We start from the raw sequence: 26,073 nt of genomic DNA on the forward strand, positions 1-26,073 counted from the left end.
GATGGGGAAATGGGGAGGTTGGTTTAAGTCTGAGATGGGGGGCAAGGGGGACTGTGTGAATTTTGGCAACGGCTGCTTGAGTGCTTTTCTCTCTTTTCCCCAGTGCTGTGTGAGCCTCTGAAGAACCAAGCAGGCAGAAAGCCTTGCAAATGATTTAGCAACACAGCCACTTCACTCTATAAACATCTCATTAAAATCAATTATGTCACTCCTGACTGAAATTAAAGCTAAACGCTTTAAAACCTGGCTTTTCCCTTGTGTCAGCCAGTATGAACATTACACCTGACGCTGTCTATTCTTTTGCCTCCTTCTCTTCTCTCTCTTCTCCCCGGTCTCTGTCTCCCATCTATGTCTCTGTCTCTCTCTCTCTCTCTCTCTCTCTCTCTCTCTCTCTCTCACTCTCCCCCTCCTCTCTCTCTCATTCTCTTTCCTCCTCTCTCTCTCTCTCTCTCTCTCTCTCTCTCTCTCTCTCTCTCTCTCTCTCTCTCTCTCTCTCTCTCTCTCTCTCTCTCCCCCTCTCTCTCATTCTCTTTCCTCCTCTCTCTCTCTCTCATTCTCTTTCCTCCTCTCTCTCTCTCTCATTCTCTTTCCTCATCTCTCTCTCATTCTCTTTCCTCCTCTCTCTCTCTCTCTCTCTCTCTCTCTCTCTCTCTCTCTCTCTCTCTCTCTCTCTCTCTCTCTTTCTCTTTCCTCCTCTCTCTCTCTCTCTCTCATTCTCTTTCCTCTCTCTCTCTCTCTCTCTCTCATTCTCTTTCCTCCTCTCTCTCTCTCTCTCTCTCTCTCTCTTCTCTCTCCTCATCTCTCTCTCTCTCTCTCTCTCTCTCTCTCTCTCTCTCTCTCTCTCTCTCTCTCTCTCTCTCTCTCTCTCTCTCATTCTCTTTCCTCATCTCTCTCTCTCTCATTATCTTTCCTCCTCCTCTCTCTCTCTCCCTCTCTCTCTCTCTCTTTCATTCTCTTTCCTTCTCTCTCTCTCTCTCTCCCTCTCTCATTCTCTTTCCTCTCTCTCTCTCTCTCTCATTCTCCATCCTCCTCTCTCTCTCTCATTCTCTTTCCTCATCTCTCTCTCTCTCTGTCTCTCTCTCTGTCTCTCTCTCTCTCTCTCTCTCTCTCTCTCTCTCTCTCTCTCATTCTCCTTCCTCCTCTCTCTCTCATTCTCTTTCCTCATCTCTCTCTCTCTCTCTCTCTCTCTCTCTCTCTCTCTCGCTCTCGCTCTCGCTCTCGCTCTCGCTCATTCTCTTTCCTCCTCTCTCTCTTTCTCGTTCTCTTTCCTCCTCTCTCTCTCATCCTTATTTATTCAATATTTATTTATATTTATTAAATATCCTAAACGGCAAGGCCTGACGTGCTGCCTCCGAAGTTGGAAAGAGATTGGGTGGCATGGCCTAAAGCGGTGACGTGAGTGAGGTGGCTGCAGCCTTCAAGCCGGAGCTCTGGTGGTCACAGGGACGCGCTAGCACAGTCATGATGCTCTGGCTCTTTTGACTGGAACATAAACACCCTGAGAGAGGCGGGGCCACTGGAGAGAGGAGCAGCCAAGGGAAAAGGAAGGGCTGTAGAGAGCAGAGCAGCTATGAGACCAGGCAGCCACTGGCAGCACATGCCCACTGAAAAGGCCCCATCACGCACCTGTATCAGGGGAAACCCCCACACTACCCTCACTCCCACTGGACACTTCAGTCTAGACACCCCTGAGTCATACAGTATTGGCCTCATAGACATGGTTCTGTATGACACATTTTTTCCACATTTTGTTAAGTTCTAAAATGGATTATATAAAAATAAATCCTCAGCAATCTACACACAGTACCCCATAATGACAAAGCGATTTGATATTTTTGCAAATGTATAAAAACCTGAACAGAAATACCTTATTTACGTAATTATTCAGACCCTTCACTTTGAGACTCGAAATTGAGCTCAGGTGCATCCTGTTTCCATTGATCGTCCTTGATTGGAGTCCAGCTGTGGTAAATTCAATTGATTGGACATGATTTGGAAAGGCACACACCTATCTACGTATATAAGGTTCCACAGGTGACAGTTTATGTCAGAGCAAAAACCAAGCCACGACGACGAAGGAATTGTCCGTAGAGGTCTGAGACAGGATTGTGTCGAGGCACAGATCTAGGGAACGGTACCAAAAAAGTTCTGCAGCATTGAAAGTCCCCAAGAACACAGTGCCTCCGTCATTCTTAAATGGAAGAAGTTTGTATAACACGCTAACATAATTGCAAAAGGATTTTCTGATGATCAATTAGCCTTTTAAAATGATAAACTTGGATGAGCTAACACAATGTGCCATTAGAACACAGGAGGGATGGTTGCTGATAATGGACCTCTGTACGCCTATGTAGATATTCCATCCAAAATCTGCCGTTTCCAGCTACCATAGTCATTTACAACATGAACAATGTCTACATGGTATTTCTGATCAATTTGATGTTGTTTTAATGGACAGAAAATGTTTTTCTCTTTAAAAAACAAGGACATTTCTAAGTGACCCTAAACTTTTGAATGGCGGTGTATTTAAAAAATTTGCAAGAATTTCTAAAAACCTGTTTTTGCTTTGTCAGTATGGGGTATATTGTGTAGATTGATGAGGGAAAATAACAATTTAATACATTTTAGAATAAAGGGTCTGAATACATCACCACTCCAAACAAAGAACCTGCCCTCGCCATTCACAGATCATTTGGCTTCAGATGAAAAACTAAAATGCAGGAAACTATGTTCAATGAAAATTAAACCATTCATTCATTACTTAACATGCTAATTATTTAATTTAGTTTTTAAATCACTCATATAATAATGAGTCTGATCTGACTATTCCCAAAAGTCCCAAGGCCTACTATTAAGGAAAATGAAGATAAGACTGAAGGAAAAACTAGGATGTGTCATTTATCCCCTCAATGAAGTTAAACTAGGATGTGTCATTTATCGCCTCAATGAAGTTAAACTAGGATGTGTCATTTATCCCCTCAATGAAGTTAAACTAGGATGTGTCATTTATCGCCTCAATGAAGTTAAACTAGGATGTGTCATTTATCCCCTCAATGAAGTTAAACTAGGATGTGTGTCATTTATCCCCTGAATGAAGTTAAACTAGGATGTGTCATTTATCCCCTCAATGAAGTTAAACTAGGATGTGTCATTTATCCCCTCAATGAAGTTAAACTAGGATGTGTCATTTATCCCCTCAATGAAGTTAAACTAGGATGTGTCATTTATCCCCTCAATGAAGTTAAACTAGGATGTGTCATTTATCCCCTCAATGAAGTTAAACTAGGATGTGTCATTTATCCCCTCAATGAAGTTAAACTAGGATGTGTCATTTATCCCCTCAATGAAGTTAAACTAGGATGTGTCATTTATCCCCTCAATGAAGTTAAACTAGGATGTGTCATTTATCCCCTCAATGAAGTTAAACTAGGATGTGTCATTTATCCCCTTAATGAAGTTAAACTAGGATGTGTCATTTATCCCCTCAATGAAGTTAAACTAGGATGTGTCATTTATCCCCTCAATGAAGTTAATTAGTGTTGGAGGACGAGCCAGATGAAGGCAGCAGTGGGCTGGATGATGATGGTTATGTGTGCTGGCAGGGTTATCTTTTATTTGGAGGCTAGGCTAGTCGTCTGGGTGCTGGTGTTGTTTTGTCTGCGCTGTAATGCCATGTGATGCGTAGGGCCCCTGGGGGGCCTCTGGCTCTCCAGCCTCTCTGATTAAAATCTGTCTCTGACCAGCCTGAGCTGAGGCCCCGGGTCTGTGTCTCCTCACCCTCTCTCCTCTCTCACTCACACCTACATCACCATGACATTCCCCCTTCCCTCCACCTCTCTCTCTCTCTCTCTCTCTCTCAACCCCCCCCCCCCACCCCCCTGCTTACTCTTACTATCCCCATAGACAGGATATCTATTAGTGGGCAAAACAAACACCAAGCTCCTCTGTTCTGCCGTGTTGTACTGCCATGTTGTTGTAGGCCTTAGGAACTAGAGGGATGTCTAATTGTGGAGGCAATCGTGACCATGCATATTCCAGTGAAATTGAGAGTTAGATAAAATGAGTCCTGGTGTTGATATGAGATCGGTGTGTCTGTGTTTCAGATATCCTGACTACACCCTGCTCATCCAGGTAACATACTCAGTAGGAGCAGAGTGAGCCCCCTCCGATCCATCCATTCCTCCCTCCTCTACTCTTTCTCTACACTTCTAGTCTCTCCATCAGCTCCAATTCTCCACAGCTCACAGGCCCAGGCCCAATAACACACACACACACACACACACACACACACACACACACACACACACACACACACACACACACACACACACACACACACACACACACACACACACACACACACACACACACACACACACACACACACACACACACACACAGCCAGCTTATTGTGGATAAGTAAGTAAACTTAAATAAGGGCTCTTTATTGAGCTAAATTAATCATAAAATTGGCCAGTCTCTGGGTGTTATTGTGGGCTGGCATGTTGAGTAAGGAGTTTGTTATGGGTATGTGGCAGCCTAGGGGGAGTGAAGGTGAACACTGAGGGACTTACTCAATGACTTACTACAGCTTTCAATTAACCCTGGCTGTTGTTGGCATGGCCAGCTGCAGTGCATTATGGGACTGTGGAGGTCCTCAGGAGGAGACACAGAGGAGGGGCCAAACTACAGGTAATTTAAATGTATCCATGGCACCATGGAAGGTTTCTCTCTCAGTATGTATAAACCCTGTGATGTATGTTAGATGTTTCTATTCTATTGAACAACCTGAATACTGTTTTGTGGCTGTTCAACACTATCAAACAGTATAGTAAACATTAAACAGTGTTTAAACAACTCAGAGACTGGTTGTGGTTGTGGTTAGGGCAGAGAGAGAGTGTGTGTGTGTGTGTGTGTGTAATGACAATATTACAATGGAAGTTGTCTATCCCTCTCCCTCTCTCTCCCCCTCTCTCTCTTTCTCTCCACCCCATTACCACCTGAAACATATTATGCCAGGAAATTTGTCTTGAAGATGACTGGCTGGTGATTGCCAACAACTGTGTGCATGCGTGCGTGCGCGTGTGTGCGTGTGCGTGTGCGTGTGCGTGTGTGTGTGTGTGTGTGTGTGTGTGTGTGTGTGTGTGTGTGTGTGTGTGTGTGTGTGTGTGTGTGTGTGTGTGTGTGTGTGTGTGTGTGTGTGCGTGCGTGCACACAACTCACAAATCTCCAAGTTAGCGACCCTAATGTGTAGAGATGACTGGGTGATGAGAACAGGGCCTCTGGTCCACTCCAGCCCACCATCATGGCTGTCTGTTGATCCTGGTTAGGCATCTCTTGAACACGCTCATGTACCTCAATGAACCCTGCTACATGTTCAACAAGCTTCCTCTCACACACACACCGACCAAATGTCAGGATTCTCACCCTACACACAAAAGCATGCAATGTTTTCCTACTAATATATACATATCCACATGTTGTTCTCACCTCAAATTCTCAGATTATGGCCATCTCACAGAATGTTGAATTACCAAGAAAATGACACAACAAACAAAAAGCCATTATTTAAATCATGAAAGGATTTGGGCAAATATTTACATTATGTATGTGTATCAAGAGATTCTGAATATAGCAAAGACTAGTATTCAACAGTTTACCAAAGATCTCAAGGAACTATAGCAAACATAAACCATAAAAAAAAAACACAATAGCTATGTAGATGTCCTGTACTCCCTGTTCACCCATGACTGTGTGGCCAAACACGACTCCAACACTATCATTAAGTTTGCTCACGACACAACAGTGGTAGGCCTGATCACCGACAACGATGAGGAGGTCAGAGAATTTGCAGTGTGGTGCCAGGAAAACAACCTCTCCCTCAATTTGAGCAAGACAAAGGAGCTGATCGTGGACTACAGCAAAAGCGGGTCGAACAGGCCCCCATTAACGCCAACGGGACTGTAGTGGAGCGGGTTGAGAGTTTCAAGTTCCTTGGTGTCCACATCACCAACAAACTATCGTGGTCCAAACATACCAAGACAGTCGTGAAGAGGGCACGACAAAACCTTTTTCCCCTCAGGAGACTGAAAAGATTTGGCATGGGTCCCCAGATCCTCAAAAAAGTTGTACAGCTGCACCATCGAGAGCATCCTGACCGGTTGCATCACCACCTGGTATGGCTACTGCTCGGCATCTGACCATAAGGCGCTACAGAGGGTAGTCAGTACGGCCAAGTACATCACTGGGGCCAAGCTTCCTGCCATCCAGGACCTATATAATAGGTGGTGTCAGAGGAAAGTCCATAAAATTGCCAGAGACTCCAGTCACCCAAGTTATAGACTGTCTTCTCTGCTACCACATGGCAAGCGGTACCTGACCGCCAAGTCTAGAACCAAAAGGCTCCTTAACAGCTTCTACCCCCAAGCCACAAGACCTCTGAACAATTAATCAAATGGCCACCGGACTATTTACATTGACAACCCCCCCCCCCCCCCATTTGTTTTTACACTGCTGCTACTTGCTGTTTATTATCTATGTATAGTCACTGCACTCCTACCTACATGTACAAATGACCTCAACTAACCTGTAACCCTGCACATTGACTCAGTACCGGTACCCCCTGTATAGAACCTTGTTGTTGTTATTTTATTGTGTTACTTTTTATACTTTTTTTATTTGAGTTTATTTGGTAAATACCTCTTCTTGAACTACATTGTTGGTTAAGGGCTTGTAACTAAGCATTTCACGGTAAGATCTACACCTGTTGTATTCGGCACGCATGTGATCAATACAGTTTGATTTGATAAACAAAACTACGTTTGAGTAGAGAATGGCAGCATCATATGCACCAGTACATCATACTACTGTACAGCACTACAGCCAGTAGCAACAGTCATTCAATGGAGAAATACATCATATTATGCACCATACTACCTATACCATTAGCTCCACAGCACAGCACTACAGCCAGTAGCAACAGTCATTCAATGAAGAAATACATCATATTATGCACCATACTACCTATACCATTAGCTCCACAGCACAGCACTACAGCCAGTAGCAACAGTCATTCAATGAAGAAATACATCATATTATGCACCATACTACCTATACCATTAGCTCCACAGCACAGCACTACAGCCAGTAGCAACAGTCATTCAATGAAGAAATACATCATATTATGCACCATACTACCTATACCATTAGCTCCACAGCACAGCACTACAGCCAGTAGCAACAGTCATTCAATGAAGAAATACATCATATTATGCACCATACTACCTATACCATTAGCTCCACAGCACAGCACTACAGCCAGTAGCAACAGTCTTTCAATGAAGAAATACATCATATTATGCACCATACTACCTATACCATTAGCTCCACAGCACTACAGCCTGCAGCCTCATTACTACAGTGTTACAGCCATGCACTGTACAACTTTAGACATTAACAGTGAAGTGAGTATTTCTTCATCTCTATTATCTTCTCATGGAGCCCATAGTTACCTTGGAGAGATGGATCTCTTCCTATTTAAATTCATTAGCAAAGCCGTAATAGATTCCTTTAATTATTATTCTATTCAGTGGAGTCCTCCTTCCATTCTCCTCCACCAGATTAGGCCTCTTTTCAACAGAGTGTGATATGATATTATTTTTAATCCATTTCTCTATAATACACCACTGTGTGTTTCTCCCTTTCTCTCTGCCTTCCCTTCTTCCCTTCCTTCCTCAGGCTTTTTTTGTTGCTAGTCTGAAACAAGGCCCTGATTAAACGGAGACAATGATGCAAGTTTCAATTGTGAAAATAGAACAGCTAATCCTCTGCTCCAGATTTCCTCAGGGTGGGAAGATTGAAGACTGCCAAGGGAACCTCTTTGGAAGTATTCATGCTAAAAAATATCTGTCTGCAGGAATCGGAGGCATGTTTCTTAGTGATCTGTGTCAGATAGACTGACAGTATGGGCACACACTGGACTTTGTCCACACACACACATACTTACACTGACACCCCGACGAACACACACACATTACAAATGCCCACACTGTCACGTTCTGACCTTTTATTTCCTTTGTTTTGTCTTTGTCCCCGGTTTGCCAGCATAGCCCAGTGCGGGTTATTCCACCTCGCCGCACTGGCCTGGCTACAGGGAGCATTCAACCAGGTAAGGTTGGGCAGGCTCGTTGCTCAAGAGCTCCAGTGCGCCTACATGGTCCTGTCTACTCAGTGCCACCTCTACGCACCAGCCCTCCGGTGAAACCCCCGCACCAGGCTGTCTCTCCGTCTTCTGCCTACATGTGTTTCCGCCTGTCCAGCGCTACTAGAGCCTTCCTCCTCTCCAGGGTTGCCAGAGTCTCCCGTCTGTCCTGAGCCGCCAGAGTCTCCCGTCTGTCCTGAGCCGCCAGAGTCTCCCGTCTGTCCTGAGCCGCCAGAGTCTCCCGTCTGTCCTGAGCCGCCAGAGTCTCCCGTCTGTCCTGAGCCGCCAGAGTCTCCCGTCTGTCCTGAGCCGCCAGAGTCTCCCGTCTGTCCTGAGCCGCCAGAGTCTCCCGTCTGTCCTGAGCCGCCAGAGTCTCCCGTCTGTCCTGAGCCGCCAGAGTCTCCCGTCTGTCCTGAGCCGCCAGAGTCTCCCGTCTGTCCTGAGCCGCCAGAGTCTCCCGTCTGTCCTGAGCCGCCAGAGTCTCCCGTCTGTCCTGAGCCGCCAGAGTCTCCCGTCTGTCCTGAGCCGCCAGAGTCTCCCGTCTGTCCTGAGCCGCCAGAGTCTCCCGTCTGTCCTGAGCCGCCAGAGCCGCCAGCCAGCCAGGAGCCGCCAGAGCCGTCAGCCAGCCAGGCGATGCCAGAGTCGCCCTTCACTCCGGAGCTGCCGGAGTCTCCCGCCTGTCCCGCACTGACGGAGTCTCTCGCCTGTCCGGTGCTGCCGGAATCTCCCGTCCATGCGGGACCCATTTCTAGGGTCCCCAGTCCGAGGTCAGCGGCGAGGGTCGCCGTGTTTAGGAGGCCACGGCAGTGGACAATGAGGCGGAAAAAAACTGTGGTAAAGTGGGGTCCACGTCCCGCGCCAGAGCCGCCACCGCGGGCAGGCACCCAACTAGACCCTCGCCTATAGGTTCAGGTTTTGCGGCCGGAGTCCGCACCTTTGGGTACTGTCACGTTCTAACCTTTATTTCCTTTTGTTTTGTTTTTATTTAGTATGGTCAGGGCGTGAGTTTGGGTGGGCAGTCTATGTTTGTTTTTCTATGTTTGGTTTCTGCTTCGGCCTAGTATGTTTCTCAATCAGAGGCAGGTGTCGTTAGTTGTCTCTGATTGAGAATCATACTTAGGTAGCCTGGGTTTCACTGTTGGTGTGTGGGTGTTTGTTTTCCGTGTGTGTTTGTTGCCACACGGTACTGTTTCGGTTTTGTTCGTTTCACGTTTATTGTTTTGTAGTGTTCAGTTTGTCTTTAAATAAACGTTATGGACACTTACCACACTCCACATTGGTCCTCCGATCCTTCTCGCTTTTCCTCCTCAGAAGAGGAGGAGGAATGCTGTTACACACACATACAGTTGAAGTCGGTAGTTTACATACACTTAGGATGGAGTCATTAAAACTTGTTTTTCAACCACTCCACAAATTTCTTGTTTACAAACGATAGGTTTGTGCATGACTCAAGTAATTTTTCCAACAATTGTTTACAGACAAATTATTTCACTTATAATTTCTATGTATCACAATTCCAGTGGGTCAGAAGTTTACATACACTAAGTTCACTGTGCCTTTAAACAGCTTGGAAATTTCAGAAAATGATGTCATGGCTTTAGATGCTTCTGTTAGGCTAATTGACATCATTTGAGTCAATTGGAGATGAACTTGTGGATGTATTTCAAGGTCTACCTTGAAACTCAGTATTTTGGAACATGGGAAAATCTAAAGAAACCAGCCAAGACCTCAGAAAAAAATTGTAGACCTCCACAAATCTAGTTCATCCTTGGGAGCAACTTCCAAACGCCTGAAGGTACCACGTTCATCTGTACAAAACAATATTATGCAAGTGTAAACACCATGGGACCACGCAGTCGTCATACTGCTCAGGAAGTACATGCATTCTGTCTCCTAGAGATGAAACATACTTGTGTGAAAAGTGCAAATCAATCCCAGGGCAACAGCAAAGGACCTTGTGAAGATGCTGGAGGAAACGGGTACAAAAGTCTCTATATCCACAGTAAAACAAGTCCTATATTGACATAACCTGAAAGGCTGCTCAGCAAGGAAGAAGCCACTGCTCCAAAACTGCCATAAAAAGCTAGACTACAGTTTGCAACTGCACATGGGACAAAGATTGTACTTTTTGGAGAAATGTCCTCTGGTCTGATAAAAAAAATAGAACTGTTTGGCCATAATGACCTTCGTTATGTTTGGAGGAAAAAGGGGGAGGCTTGCAAGCCGAAGAACTCCATCCTAACCGTGAAGAACGGTGGTGGCAGCATCATGTTGTGGGGGTGCTTTGCTGTAGGAGGGACTGGTGCACAATAGATGGCATCATGAGGTAGGAAATTATGTGGATATTTTGAAGCAACATCTCAAGACATCAGTCAGGAAGTTAAAGCTTGGTCGCAAATGGGTATACCAAATGGACAATGACCCCAAGCATACTTCCAAAGTTGTGGCAAAATGGCTTAAGGACACCAAAGTGAAGATATTGTAGTGGCCATCACAAAACCCTGACCACGATGCTATAGAACATTTGAGGGAAGAACGGAAAAGGAGGCCTACAAACCTGACTCAGACCAGCTCTGTCAGGAGGAATGGGCCAAAATTCAACCAACTTATTGTGGGAAGCTTGTGGAAGGCTACCTGAAACATTTGACCCAAGTTAAACCATTTAAAGGCAATGCTACCAAATACTAATTGAGTGTATGTAAATTTCTGACCCACTGGGAATGTGATGAAAGAAATAAAAGTTGAAATAAATTATTCTTGCTAATATTATTCTGATATTTCACATTATTAAAATAAAGTGGTGATCCTGACTGACCTAAGACAGGGAATTTATACTAGGATTAAATTTCAGGAATTGTGAAGAACTGAGTTTAAATGTATTTGGCTAAGGCGTATGTAAACTTCCAACTTCAACTGTATAACATGTGCAAACATTCATACTGACCACACACACACACACACACACACACACACACACACACACACACACACACACACACACACACACACACACACACACACACACACACACACACACACACACACACACACACACACACACACACACACACACTTTCACAATCCTGTTGCCTAGTCTCTTTACCCCCACTATATGTACATAGCTACTGTACCTCAATTACCTCGTACCACTGCACATCGACTCAGTACTGGTATTTTTGACACGTTTTTGTTATTAGTGTATTTATTCCGCACATCACTATTTAAATTGTGTTTTACATTTTTGCATTGTATTTCACTTTTACTCCACACCTGTTGTTTATGAAGCAGGTGATAAATAAAATTTGATTTGATTTGATCTGTAAATAATGTACACAATAAGCCTTGCATTCTCGTATTCCATGGTCAGTGTGTGTGTGTGTGTGTGTGTGTGTGTGTGTGTGTGTGTGTGTGTGTGTGTGTGTGTGTGTGTGTGTGTGTGTGTGTGTGTGTGTGTGTGTGTGTGTGTGTGTGTGTGTGTGCGTGTGCATCTAGATTATACAATATGTGTGAACTCATCTCTCCAAACTCTGCCATGGAGGAAGTCAATTCAAGACGAGACCCTTTCCCCCTCTGGAATAGTTCTAGTGTTGATTTACTGCCACAGCGTAGCTCTGTGTGGCTTTCACGAAGGCCTTCCTCTCAATAGCAGTAACTGATCTGCTCTTCTTCCTCCATGTGTAATCACAGAAGCCTTTCATTAGTGATACAATCAAATCAAATCACATTGAATCACATGGTTAGCAGATATTATTGTGAGTGTAGCGAAATGCTTGTGCTTCTAGTTCCGACAGTGCAGTAATATCTATCAAGTAATCTAACAATTCCACAACAACTACCTAATACACACAAATCTAAGTAAGGGATGGAATAAGAATATACACATATAAATATATGGATGAGCGATGACCGAGTGGCATAGGCAAGATGCAATAGCTGGTATAAAATAGCATATATACTGGTACATATGAGATGAGTAATGCAAGATATGTAAACATTATTAAAGTGGCCAATGATTTCAAGTCTGTATGCCCTCTCTGTGTTAGTGACGGCTGTTTAACAGTCTGATGGTCTTGAGATAGAAGCTATTTTTCAGTCTCTCGGTCTCAGCTTTGATGCACCTGTACTGACCTTGCCTTCTGGATGGTAGCGGGGTGAAAAGGCAGTGGCTCTGGGGCACTGTATTAGTAGTAAGCTACCTTAGAACCTCTGTCTGTCTATGGATAGCAGCTCTATGTCACTGTAGTCAGCTACCTTAGAACCTCTGTCTGTCTATGGATAGCAGCTCTATGTCACTGTAGTCAGCTACACTAGAACATCTGTCTGTCTATGGATAGCAGCTGTATGTCACTGTAGTCAGCTACACTAGAACATCTGTCTGTCTATGGATAGCAGCTCTATGTCACTGTAGTCAGCTACACTAGAACATCTGTCTGTCTATGGATAGCAGCTCTATGTCACTGTAGTCAGCTACCTTAGAACCTATGTCTGTCTATGGATAGCAGCTCTATGTCACTGTAGTCAGCTACCTTAGAACCTATGTCTGTCTATGGATAGCAGCTCTATGTCACTGTAGTCAGCTACCTTAGAACCTATGTCTGTCTATGGATAGCAGCTCTATGTCACTGTAGTCAGCTACCTTAGAACCTCTGTCTGTCTATGGATAGCAGCTCTATGTCACTGTAGTCAGCTACACTAGAACAACATCTGTATGTCTATGGATAGCAGCTCTATGTCACTGTAGTCAGCTACCTTAGAACCTATGTCTGTCTATGGATAGCAGCTCTATGTCACTGTAGTCAGCTACCTTAGAACCTATGTCTGTCTATGGATAGCAGCTCTATGTCACTGTAGTCAGCTACCTTAGAACCGCTGTCTGTCTATGGATAGCAACTCTATGTCACTGTAGTCAGCTACCTTAGAACCTATGTCTGTCTATGGATAGCAGCTCTATGTCACTGTAGTCAGCTACACTAGAACATATGTCTGTCTATGGATAGCAGCTCTATGTCACTGTAGTCAGCTACACTAGAACCTATGTCTGTCTATGGATAGCAGCTCTATGTCACTGTAGTCAGCTACACTAGAACCTATGTCTGTCTATGGATAGCAGCTCTATGTCACTGTAGTCAGCTACACTAGAACCTCTGTCCGTCTATGGCACATATGTCAGAGTCAAGGCCCGCGGGCCACATCCGGCCCGCGAGAAGGTTTTTTACGGCCCCTGGGATGATCTTGATTTATTATTAGAACCGGCCCGCAGACCGCAGCAAGCCGGCAGCCCGCAGATCTTTTACATGCACCAATACTACATTTCCCACAATGCAACGGTGACGCACCGAGCAGTAGGCTGCTTCATTTCAATATTTATTGGCACAGCAGTTGTCAGCATCACAGTAAAATTAACTTTCAGATACCCATCAAAAATGGCAAAACGGAAGGTGGACACTGAGAACCGGGGGTTTCAAACAAGGTGGGAGTCGGAGTATTTGTTCACGGAGGTAGCTGGAAAACCTGTGTGTCTTCTGTGTGGAGAAAGTGTGGCGGTACTGAAAGAGTATAATCTGAGACGACATTATGAAACGAAACACGCGGACAAAAACAAGAATATGGACATGGAACAAAGGCTACAAAAGGCAGAGGAATTAAAACGAGGCCTCAAATCTCGACAGGCTCTGTTCAAAAAAGCCAAATCACAAGGCCAGGCTGCTGTCAAGGCCAGTTTTATTTTGGCAGAAGAGATCGTTAAATCAGCCCGGCCATTTACGGAGGGGGATTTCATCAAAAACTGCATGATTAAAGTTTGTGACGAAGTTTGCCCAGAAAAAAGGCAACTCTTTTTAAATGTGAGTCTGAGCAGAAACACCATTGCCGAGAGAGTAGACCAGTTGTCCATCAATCTAAAAGAGCAGCTTGTGAAAAAGGGAAAAGATTTCATTGCATATTCCTTGGCTGTGGATGAGAGCACCGACATTTCTGACATTGCCCAGTTGTCAATTTTCATCCGCGGAGTGGACTCCAGCCTAAGCGTGACAGAGGAGTTTTTGGCTTTACGTCCTATGCATGGCAAAACTACGGGGCATGATTTGTATGAAGAGGTGTCAAGATGTGTAAATGAGATGGAGCTGCCTTGGGAAAAACTTGTGGGTTTGACAACCGACGGAGCACCTGCGATGTGTGGACACAGGAGCGGACTGGTGGGGAAGATACGGGAAAAGATGCAAGAGGAAAACGCGACAGGTGAGCTGACAGCTTATCATTGTATCATACACCAGGAAGCGTTGTGCGGTAAAGCCTTGAAAATGGAGCATGTAATGAGCATCATCACGCGCACAGTTAACTTTATCAGAGCCAAAGGTTTGAATCACCGCCAGTTCAAGGCATTTCTGACGGAGTTAGAAACGGAGCATGGTGATTTGCCTTATCACACAGAGGTGCGATGGCTAAGCCAGGGAAAGGTGCTTCAAAGATGTTTCGAGCTTCGTGAGGAGATTTGTCTGTTCTTGGACAGCAAAGGGAAAGACACAACACAACTCCGAGACGAAATGTTTCTGTGTGAAATGGCTTTTCTGTGTGACATTACGAGTCATCTGAATGCAATGAACTTGCAGCTGCAGGGTCGGGATCGTGTCATCTCTGATATGTACAGTACAGTGAAGGCATTTAAAACCAAACTGACTCTGTGGGAGACGCAGATGCGGAAAGAAAATTTGAGCCACTTTCCCAGCTGCCAGACCATGAAAGAGAAGCTCTCTACCAGTGCGTTCCCGAGCGCACAGTTGGCTGATAAAATAGGTATGCTTGCCGCTGACTTTCGACGCCGATTTGCTGACTTTGAAGCACAAAAAGCAGGTTGGAACTGCTCGGTAACCCATTTGCTGTTGACGTGGAAAGCTCACCACCAAACCTCCAAATGGAGTTGATTGACCTCCAATGCAATGATGCACTGAGGGCAAAATATGCGGCAGTGGGTGCTGCGGAGTTCGCCCGTTTCCTCCCCGACACAATGCCCCAGCTGCGCATCCAGGCTGCTCAAACGTTGTCTATGTTTGGCAGCACATACCTGTGTGAACAACTGTTTTCTTTGATGAACTTGAACAAAACATCACACAGAAGTCGACTTACTGCTGAACACCTCCACTCAATTCTGAGGATTTCCTCAGCTCAGAGCCTTACCCCGAACATTGATGAACTTGTGGAAAAGATGGGACACCACCAAGTATCACCCTCAACCTCAAACAAGTGAACATTACTGTGCAATCACATATTTAGAGTTTTTACTCAGTTCAAGTTTAAAAGTTAAAGTTTAATATTTGTTTTCACTGCATGTTACTTCTCCTTAAACAAAGTGTTGTTTTTGATTAATAGATTTTTGCACTATATTTTATTGTATTTCAATCCAATTATATTTTAAAAATATTTCAGTTGAGTGGATGATAGAAAATTGCTATTATTGTTTTTTTCTTTGAAGTAAATTTAGCCCACTTTTGCTAAAATAGAAAATATAGGCTACTGATGGTGCCTTGAATACCGGTTTCTTTCATTTAATGTTCATGTTATGGGGATTTTTATATAAAGGAAATTTGTCTTTTGTGTCTGTTGAAAATTAAAGATTACTGACAGAGCCATAAGAAAATATTGCTTTATTTATCTGATCATATTGGAATATATTTGTTAGGTTTTCAGTAGGTTCAATTAGGTTCACTAGACTATATGCGTCATTTAAAAATTTTTCAATGAACATTCGAACAGTCCGGCCCTCGGCTTGTAGCTAAATTTTTTATTTGGCCCTCCGTCCATTTGACTTTGACACCCCTGGTCTATGGATAGTAGCTCTATGTCACTGTAGTCAGCTACATTAGAACCTCTGTCTGTCTATGGATAGCTTACTTACTTACTCCTCGTTGCTCTCTAAGGAAAACAAGGCCACAACAGTCTATCTATATCAACACAATGTGACTGTGATAATCCAATGGAACATTAAAGTCCTTTGTCTGTTTGTTGACAGCATAATGTAGCTTTGGCACACATCACAATAACCAACAGAAAAGACCCATGAAAAAAGAAACAGATGGAAAAGGGAAAAATGTGGACCTCGATAATCCTCCATTGAGAAATACAAAGTACAACCATCTAAATATAGCCCCTACTGCTGACACTGCCTCTGTAATAAAGGTTCACAGTTTAGAATATTGTCTCTAAGCGACAGTAGTGAAATGGTGCATCTGAAGTCAGACACACATCTAATAGTAAATGCTCTGCTATCTATGATAAACCCATTCACCAGACAGAGAACAGCCTCTTCCTGTCACTGAAACCTAAACAGTGGAGAGAGAGAGAGAGAGAAACAATTAGCTGAGAGGTCCCTGGGATCATAAGTAATCATTTGATTGAAATTAAGTGACAGGTTTAACAAGCAGGGATAATTTCACATTTTCTTTCTTCCTGGGGAAATCTGCCCTTTAATTGGGTTTGCAGGGCCTCATTGTTTGGCAAACAGTCCTAAAGCATACCGAGGCCCAGCCTGCCACTGTGTCTCATTATCCTCCACACAGTCTCAGTGTCACATTCCCCCGTCTCCCACCATCTCTCCATCTGGCTATCCCTCTTTCTCTCTCTCCTTCTCACTCCCACCATCTCTCTGTCTGCCCCTCCATCGCTCTCTTGCTCTTTCGATCTCTCTTTCTCTTACTCTTTCTCTCTCCTTTTCCATCCTCTCACGAGCTCACGCGCCCAAGCACACTGATGAATGTGTATTTTCCCCCTTCTTTGACTGTGATAGCACTACTAAGACTGCTACCTGGTATCTGTTGGTATTTGTTTCTGGGTCTATGGGTTTTATTAAACAGGAAAAACCAATCATTCAATTCTGGTCCACCATTACAGCCTGTTACCGCACACCAGAATCAGACACGATGTCTGTGTGAAGCGAACGTGAAAAGCTCTTCCCCTCTCTCCCTCTATTCGTCTTCCCCTCTCTCTCCCTCTTCCCCTCTTTCCCTCTCTCCCCTTCTATCCCTCTTCCCCTCTCTCCCTCGCCCCCTCTCTCCCTCTCTCTCTTCCCCTCTCTCCCTCGTCCCCTCTCTCCCTCTCTCTCTCTTCCCCTCTCTCCCTCTTCCCCTCTCTCCCCCCTCTCTCCCTCTTCCCCTCTCTCCCTCTCTCTCTTCCCCTCTCTCCCTCTTCCCCTCTCTCCCTCCCTCTCTCCCCTTCTATCCCTCTTCCCCTCTTCCCCTCTCTCCCTCTATTCGTCTTCCCCTCTCTCTCCCTCTTCCCCTCTCTCCCTCTCTCCCCTTCTATCCCTCTTCCCCTCTCTCCATCGTCCCCTCTCTCCCTCTCTCTCTCTTCCCCTCTCTCCCTCTTCCCCTCTCTCCCTCCCTCTCTCCCCTTCTATCCCTCCCTCTCTCCCCTTCTATCCCTCTTCCCCTCTCTCCCTCTTCCCCTCTCTCTCTCTTCCCCGCTCTCCCTCTTCCACTCTCTCTCCCTCTTCCCCTCTCTCTCCCTCTTCCTCTCTCCCCTTCTCTCCCTCTGCCCCTCTCTCCCTCCCTCTCTCTCTTCCCCTCTCTCCCTCTCTCTCTCCTTCTCTCCCTCTTCCCCTCTCTCCCTCTATTCCTCTTCCCCTCTATTCCTCTTCCCCTCTCTCCCTCTTCCCCTCTCTCCCTCTTCCCCCCTCTCCCTCTATTCCTCTATTCCTCTTCCCCTCTCTCCCTCTTCCCCTCTCTCCCTCGATTCCTCTTCCCCTCTCTCCCTCTATTCCTCCATTACTGGATGCTATTCTGTCATACTAGAAAATGAAAAGTCCCTCCAATTTTCACTGCAAGATCATTTCCACAGAAAACATCTGTTGACAATGTCGCCTATTGAACCCATTCTCTCTATTACTGAGATGGTGATGGGTGGGCTGTTGATTGCTGTTAGTCTGTCAGGCAGGGTACTGTGCACACACACAGACACACACCCACACACAAACATAGACACACACTCCAGAGTACTGCAGCATGTCTGATATTCTCAGTGGCTCCATTGTGGGGAAATTGAAGCAGCAGTGTGTGGCTGCAGATGGCTGTTATTGTGAACCAGGGGGAAACTACTGCCACCATCATGGCTCCAGCCAGGACCCAGAATAATGGGGGAACTCAATGGAGTGTTAAATAGGAAATCATCTGTTTTCAGACACACATTTAATGTCATTGCCTCTCACCCAGTCTTTTCCCTCTCTTTCTTTGCCAACATTCTCCCTTTCTTTTATTCTCTCTCTCTCTCTCTCTCTCTCTCTCTCTCTCTCTCTCTCTCTCTCTCTCTCACTCTCACTCACTCACTCACTCACTCACTCACTCACTCACTCACTCACTCACTCACTCACTCACTCACTCACTCACTCACTCACAACCTCATTGTTGTTGTTGAGGGCCCTAGGTTATCTAATCTAGCATGGGCAGCCTTTCCACTGCGTGTTCACAATAGGGCCATTTGTAATGTGGGTCTGTGCTCCCTCTCACTACCCTCTTCCAGACGACAAGTACCTCCCCCAGCAGGGTTTCTCCATTAGGAACCTGATAGTCTCACCCTACCTAGTGCACACACACACACACACACACACACACACACACACACACACACACACACACACACACACACACACACACACACACACACACACACACACACACACACACACACACACACACACACACACACACACACACACACACACACACACACACACACACACACACACACACACACACACAGGCACCAGATTATCTAGTCCATTTTCTCTTCTCCTTAATGGCCAAACTCATGAGGAGAGTCATCAGGCTTTATGAATATAAAACAGGGAGCAGGGAAACTGATTGAAACAGCAGAGTTTTGTGATAGTTAGGGTAAAAGTAATTAGCCGGGGAGAGCAGAGGTCTGAACGGGTGTGTGAATTACTGGCAGGATTATTTATCCTCACAGGGGAGTTCTTTGATCCTCCCTACGGTCTTCCTATGGCTTGTTTTGTCTTGAGGTGAACAGTGTGTGGTGGACAAATATCATAGAAACACAACTGTGTCTCTCTTGACTGCACAGAGATCCAGGAATGACTCATAGATGAAGCTCATAAAAACCTCCAAGCAGCAGTTGTTGTATTATTAGCTGTGCCCACAAATAGATGTAAGATGTTGTTGGCTGTTGGTCAAAAACACATTACATCACACAGCTGCTAATTTTAGCTCCTCTCTTTAAGGCCCCTTCTGAAAATAACAAAATCTATAATTTTATACTCCACTTCTCTCACTTCTTTGCTCTCCTGTAATCCACACTGAACAGCTCTCACATCTCACACCTAACTAGAGACTTGTCTCCCAGAGGTTGCAGCAATGCGCGCAGGCGCACACACACACGAACACACACGCACGCACGCACGCACGCACGAACACACACACACGCACGCACGCACGAACACACACACACACACACACACACACACACACACACACACACACACACACACACACACACACACACACACACACACACACACACACACACACACACACACACACACACACACACACACACACACACACACACACACACACACACACACACACACACAGAGTCTAGCGGATCACCGTCGCCTGCCATCAGGTTGCTACCATGAGGATTCGCCGCAGGCTGAGCAAAACCTTTTCCCTTCACTGCACTGTCACACTCCCACTGGAGGAGGAGTCTAAAAGCAGCAGCAACTGGAAGAAAAGGGAAGAAAAATGGTTTGTTCCTTTCTAAGATTTATTTAAGAGAGGTAAGCTTTGGCTTTTATACCTTCAGGTACTTTGACTGTAGCTGAGTGAGTTTGCTTTCATGTTCCGTGAAAATCCCATCTTGTAAGAAGAAGAAGAGTCTCAAGATCAAGCTGCTTCACATTCTTGCTGTCTGTCTGTTTTATTGTCTCTCTTCATTTCTGCTAGAGACCTCGTCTCCATTCTTACCCCCACCCCAGTACAGACAGGACCCACGGGGCAGATTGGACACCTGGTCCTATTCATTAGGACACACTGTCGCAAAACATTTTGAAACGGAAAACAAAAACAAGCGTTTCTGATTGGACCTGTTCTGGTGATCCTTCCCCATTTTAGTCCGTTTTCTTCATTTGTTGCCTAATAAATATGATCCTGGAATGTGACTAAATAGTTAATCTGCCTAATTGATTTTCTCTCTTTAATAAGAGGACACTGACTGCAAGGAGGGAGTACTGGGGCCATTTCATTAACTCTGAACTCTGACCCTTAAATGACCCCATCCCTTATTTGACCCTCCTTATTTGACCCCCCTTATTTGACAATATGACAGGACCATTATAAATTATGTTTAAGAAATATACCAATGCGGTGTAATCCAAGACTACATTACCCTTCAAAATGTAACCAACTTGTCACACCCTGGCCATAGTGAGGCTTTAATTCTCTATTTTGGTTAGGCCAGGGTGTGACTAGGGTGGGCATTCTATGTTCAGTTTCTATGTTTTGTATTTCTTTGTTGTTTGGCCGGTGTGGTTCTCAATCAGAGGCAGCTGTCTATCGTTGTCTCCACGTAGGTAGCTTTTCCCACATGGGTTTTGTGGGTGGTTGTTTTCTGCTTTGTGTGTCTGCACCAGTTTCGTTTGTGCTGCTTTGATCATTTTTGTTCTAGTGTTGGGTTATAATAAAGATCATGAACACGTACCACGCTACACCTTGGTCCTCACCTTATTCCACCAACAGCCATTACACAGCTGTTGTATTGGACAGGTCATCTGCTTGGCCACAGTCCATAGGGTAGTGCTATTATCTAAGTGAACTTTCATTTACATAACAGATGTCTAATGTTAGCTTGGTGTGCGTGAGATATGTTGTTAGGGGGATTTGGACGAGGATTTTGAATAGACAGTCTATTCTAAACCTCCAGCTCTTGTGAGCCAGTCATTGTGAGCCTAACACTAAATTGCGACACTTCTTTACCCATTCTTGGTATTATTGCCAGAATAAATGTGAATTGGATAATATCCAGCGCAAAGCTAGGACTGTGGTATTGTCTTTTCTTATTCAATTTTGCATGATGTTTATCATGGTGGCTCATCACCCGATCCTGTATTCTAATGACTGTGACCTTGTGTTGAATATATTTCATTCATACAACTATGAAAATGTCCTCCAGGCCCTGCCTATAATCCTGGAAGTAAGAGATTGAATAGAATAATAATTTCTCTGCTCGATAACACCTACAGAAGCCCTGTGAGCAGCTGTCTGATGAGAGGTAAGAAAAGAGTCAAAGTGAGACCATGCCATCAGATTCCCTTTGGCTGTCTTGATGTCTTTTTGTTTTGAAGAGGAGGAAGGTAGCCCAGAGGCCTTGTTTTTGAGCTCTCTTTGTACGTGCATGTGTGTTTATGTGCATGTGTGTTTATGTGCATGTGTGTTTATGTGCATGTGTGTTTATGTGCATGTGTGTTTATGTGCACATGTGTGTGTGTACATGTCTGAGCAGCTGCAGGTTTATACCTTACTCACCCCTGGCTCACAGCGACATTACATCCCTGAACAACAAAACACTGCGTCATGGGTAATACTGAGAGAACGTTATGCGGACTGACGAGAGTGGCCACTTGAACGTGTATTATTGTGTGAGAACTAGATTAGTTTGATATCAAAATCTTTGTTATCTATATAGCTCATTATTACCATAAACCCTGTGTGAGTTACAACTGTTCAGATTATGTGATTTAGATGAGTCCTGACAGTCCAGTGCAGTAAAGTGGGTTCCACAATCATAGTGTGGGTGTAGTGATATGTTGAGGTCCAATGTGGTTACAGTACTACAGTGATAAAGAGATTGGGGTTTAGCCTCCCTTCTCCAACCCAGTGGACTTGACATATCCCCCCTCATGCGTACCATTTGATCTCAACTCTCAGGAACATTAATTAGGTTTTAAGTCTTTAAGAGGAGCTATTCCAATTATAAAGAGCCCCACTCCGTCAGGCATACAAATGCTGCCCAGGCCAGCCTTGAATAGGGTCTGCTGCAGACTACAGACATGAAGCCTCAGAGCAGAGCAGAGAGCTATACAGTGTGTGTGTGTGTGTGTGTGTGTGTGTGTGTGTGTGTGTGTGTGTGTGTGTGTGTGTGTGTGTGTGTGTGTGTGTGTGTGTGCGTGTGCGTACGTGTACGTGTGTGTGCAGAACCAGAGTGCTTAACTAGCAGAATCCAGCGTGGTGTGACTAAGACACAGCATCAGGAGAAATAATAGCCTTAAACACTCAACTGAATCTGGTGGTTTCCCCAGCAACGATAGATAATGAGCAAAAAGAGGAATCTGCTCCAAGTGCTCTCTGAGCGGAGCTACAGTTTAATATGTATGTTTATAATGAGCATCGGTTATACAGGATGTGGCTAAAATATATGTGAAATGATACGAGCAGCAATTTCAGTGTAATGTTTAAAATACCAAACATGGAATGTGAACATGTTTGAAATGTGAATAACGTCTGAGATGATAGGCATACGACATGTCTTGTTGTTTACAATGACCTTCAACAAAGGTTAGTATACATACTGTCTAGATTAAAGTCAAAGCAAATGGAACAGGATTCAAGACTACTGAGCTGGCTTTGAGTGCATCAATACATTGAGGTCATTCTGCAGAGGAGGAAAGGTGAATCCCTTTACCTGCCAGTGTCTCTCTCTGTTATAAAGCTGTGCCCTGTTATGACGCTGGCTGTAGCCTTGAGCTATACTTGAAGAGTTTCTTTGCAAAACACTATATATACATTTTCAGAAATGTTGGTAAATGAGCTTTTATTGATTAAAGAACTTATGAAAGAGATTGGTGTGTTTTTTCACTATCGTGGCATGGGGTTTTACAATGACCGATATATATTTGTTTGAAATGGGGTTCATTTCAGAGAGAAAAATAACGTGTTTTTGCAAAACACTATATATCCGCTCAGAGAAAAAACAAGTACTGCTACAGTAGGCTTTACACAGTCAAATGTAAGAAATAAAGAACTGTACAAATGACACATTTGTAACATCAATATAATAAAAAATAAAATAACAAATCAATACTGTAACATGAGATCTATATCTTCATTAAATAGTATCCGCAAAACACCAGTCTCAATGTCAACAGTGAAGAGGCGACTCCGGGATGCTGGCCTTCTAGGTAGAGTTGCAAAGAAAAAGCCACATCTCAGACTGGCCAATAAAACGAAAAGATTAAGATGGACAAAAGAACACAGACACTGGACAGAGGAACTCCGGCCAGCATCCCGGAGTTGCCTCTTCACTGTTGATGTTGAGACTGGGGTACTATTTAATGAAGCTGCCAGTTGAGGACTTGTGAGGCGTCTGTTTCTCAAACTAGACACTCTAATGTACTTGTCCTCTTGCTCAGTTCCCACTCCTCCCACGCCTCCCACTCCTCTTTCTATTCTGGTTAGAGCCAGTTTGCGCTGTTCTGTGAAGGGAATAGTACACAGCGTTGTACGAGATCCTCGGTTTCTTGGAAATGCATTGCATGGTATAGCCTTAATTCTCAGAACAAGAATAGACTGACGAGTTTCAGAAGAAAGTTCTTTGTTTCCGGCCATTTTGAGCCTGTAATCGAACCCACAAATACTGATGCTCAACTAGTCTAAAGAAGGCCAGTTTTATTGCTTCTTTAATCAGGACAACAGTTTTCAGCTGTGCTAACATAATTGCAAAATGGTTTTCTGATGATCAATTAGCCTTTTAAAATGATAAACTTGGATTAGCTAACACAACGTGCCATTGGAACACAGGAGTGATGGTTGCTGATAATGGGCCTCTGTACGCCTATGTAGATATTCCATAAAGAAATAGTCATTTACAACATTAACAATGTCTACACTGTATTTCTGATCAATTTGATGTTATTTTAATGGACAAAAAAATAGCTTTTCTTACTAAAACAAGGACATTTCTAAGTGACCCCAAACTTTATTTATCCAGAGCGACTTTGATCTTAAGATAGCTAGGTGAGACCACCTATCACAGTCAAATACACAGGATACAAACGTTCCAAACATTTGAAGAAACCCATTTTAATACACATCTAAAATCTATGAATAAAATATCTGTGAACATAAATATTTTACTTACATGACTTTAGCGATAAGTAATCATTTCTGATGAAAAAACACAAACGTCAATCGTTCCTTTTTCTCCAGCGTTCCTTTCACCCATCTTCTGACTTTCTTTCTCTCTCTCGCTATCTCTCTTACTTTCTCTGTGTATAGACAAGTTATTGTTATTCACTGTGTATTTATTCCTTGTTTTATATATATTTTTTTACTTTTCCATACTATTTCTATATATATAAATATATATATTCTTCCCTGTCCCTCTTTCTCTCTCTCTCCCTCTCTCTTTCCTCTTTTCCTTCTCTCTCTCTCTCTTTTCCGTAACCCGCCTCTCTCTGAGCACTCGTCAGTGTTGGATCTACAGTAACTCTGGCAGGCGGAGGGAGGAAGGAATTTCAGGATAGAGATCTGCCACTGTCGCTGTGTTTAATCAGGGTGGGTAGCCAGAGCAGCACATGGCTGGGAGCAGTGCACTGTGGGTAACTGATCTAATGATGGCTTGTGACGCTGACTGGAGTTGAGCCGGGCTGAGACCGTCAGCTCATTACAGATGCAACGTCACTCCCAGAAATACTCAAAAGACAGAGCAATATTGAAAAAGAGAAGGATGATGAGAAAATGACAGGGAGGATGAAAAAATGAGAGGGAGGATGAGGAAAGGAGTGTGAGGATGAGGAAAGGTGGGGGGGTGAGGAGAGGGAAGATAAGGATGATGAGGAAAGGAGAAGGATGATAAGGAAAGGAGAGGAAGGATGAGGAAAGGTGAGGGAATGAGAGGGAGGATGAGGAAAGGAGGGGGAAGATGAGGATGAGGAAATGAGAGGTAGGATGAGGAAATGAGCGGAGTGGGAGTATTAGTAAAGGAAAGGAAGGGAAGGATCCTTGAGACAATTGAGACATGGATTGTGTATGTGTGCCATTCAGAGGGTGAATGGGGAGGACAAAAGATTTAACCTCTTGAAGCAAGGGTGCAGTATTTTGATGTTCAGATAAAAAACATTCCCAAAGTAAACTGACCTATTTCTCAGACCCAGAAGCTAGAATATGCATATAATTAGCAGATTAGGATAGAAAACACTCTAAAGTTTCCAAAACTGTCAAAATATTGTCTGTGAGTATAACAGAACTGATATTGCAGGCGAAAACCTGAGGAAAATCCAACCAGGAAGTGCTGTTTTTCTGAAACTACTGTTCCATTGCATGCCTATCCTCCGTTTAAAGGGATATCAACCAGATTCCTTTCCCTATGGCTTCCACAGGGTGTGAACAATTTTTAGACATAGTTTCAGGCTTTTATTCTGAAAAAATGTGCGAGAATGATCACATTGCATCAGTGGATAACTAGGTGTCCCCAGATTTGTGCATGCGCGAGAATCCTTTTCTCTCTCTCTCTCCTATTGAAAAGGCTACCGTCCGGTTGAAATATTATCGATTATTTATTGTAAAAACAACCTGAGGATTGATTATAAAAAACGTTTGACATGTTTCTACGAACTTTACGGATACTATTTGGAATTTTTGTCTACCTGTCGTGAACTGCACGAGCCTGTGGATTACTAAACAAAACGCGCCAACCAAATGGAGGTTTTTGGATATAAAGAGAATCTTTAAGGAACAAAACAAACATTTATTGTGTGGGAGTCTCGTGGGTGTGGGAATGTGTGGGAATCTTCTTATTGTGTGGGAGTCTCGTGAGTGCAAACATACGAAGAACATCAAAGGTAAGCGATTCATTTTATTGCTTTTCTGACCAAT

At 44.1% G+C, this 26,073-nt stretch overlaps 1 protein-coding gene across 4 annotated transcripts in view; it reads right to left on the reverse strand.

Annotated features, from left to right (window-relative positions):
* Window positions 1–26,073, reverse strand: part of LOC124005477 (glutamate receptor ionotropic, kainate 2) — a 285,082-nt gene that overhangs the window by 123,852 nt on the left and 135,157 nt on the right. The window lies entirely within an intron of this gene.

Source organism: Oncorhynchus gorbuscha, linkage group LG19 (assembly GCF_021184085.1).
Source record: "Oncorhynchus gorbuscha isolate QuinsamMale2020 ecotype Even-year linkage group LG19, OgorEven_v1.0, whole genome shotgun sequence".
Taxonomy (NCBI): domain Eukaryota; kingdom Metazoa; phylum Chordata; class Actinopteri; order Salmoniformes; family Salmonidae; genus Oncorhynchus; species Oncorhynchus gorbuscha.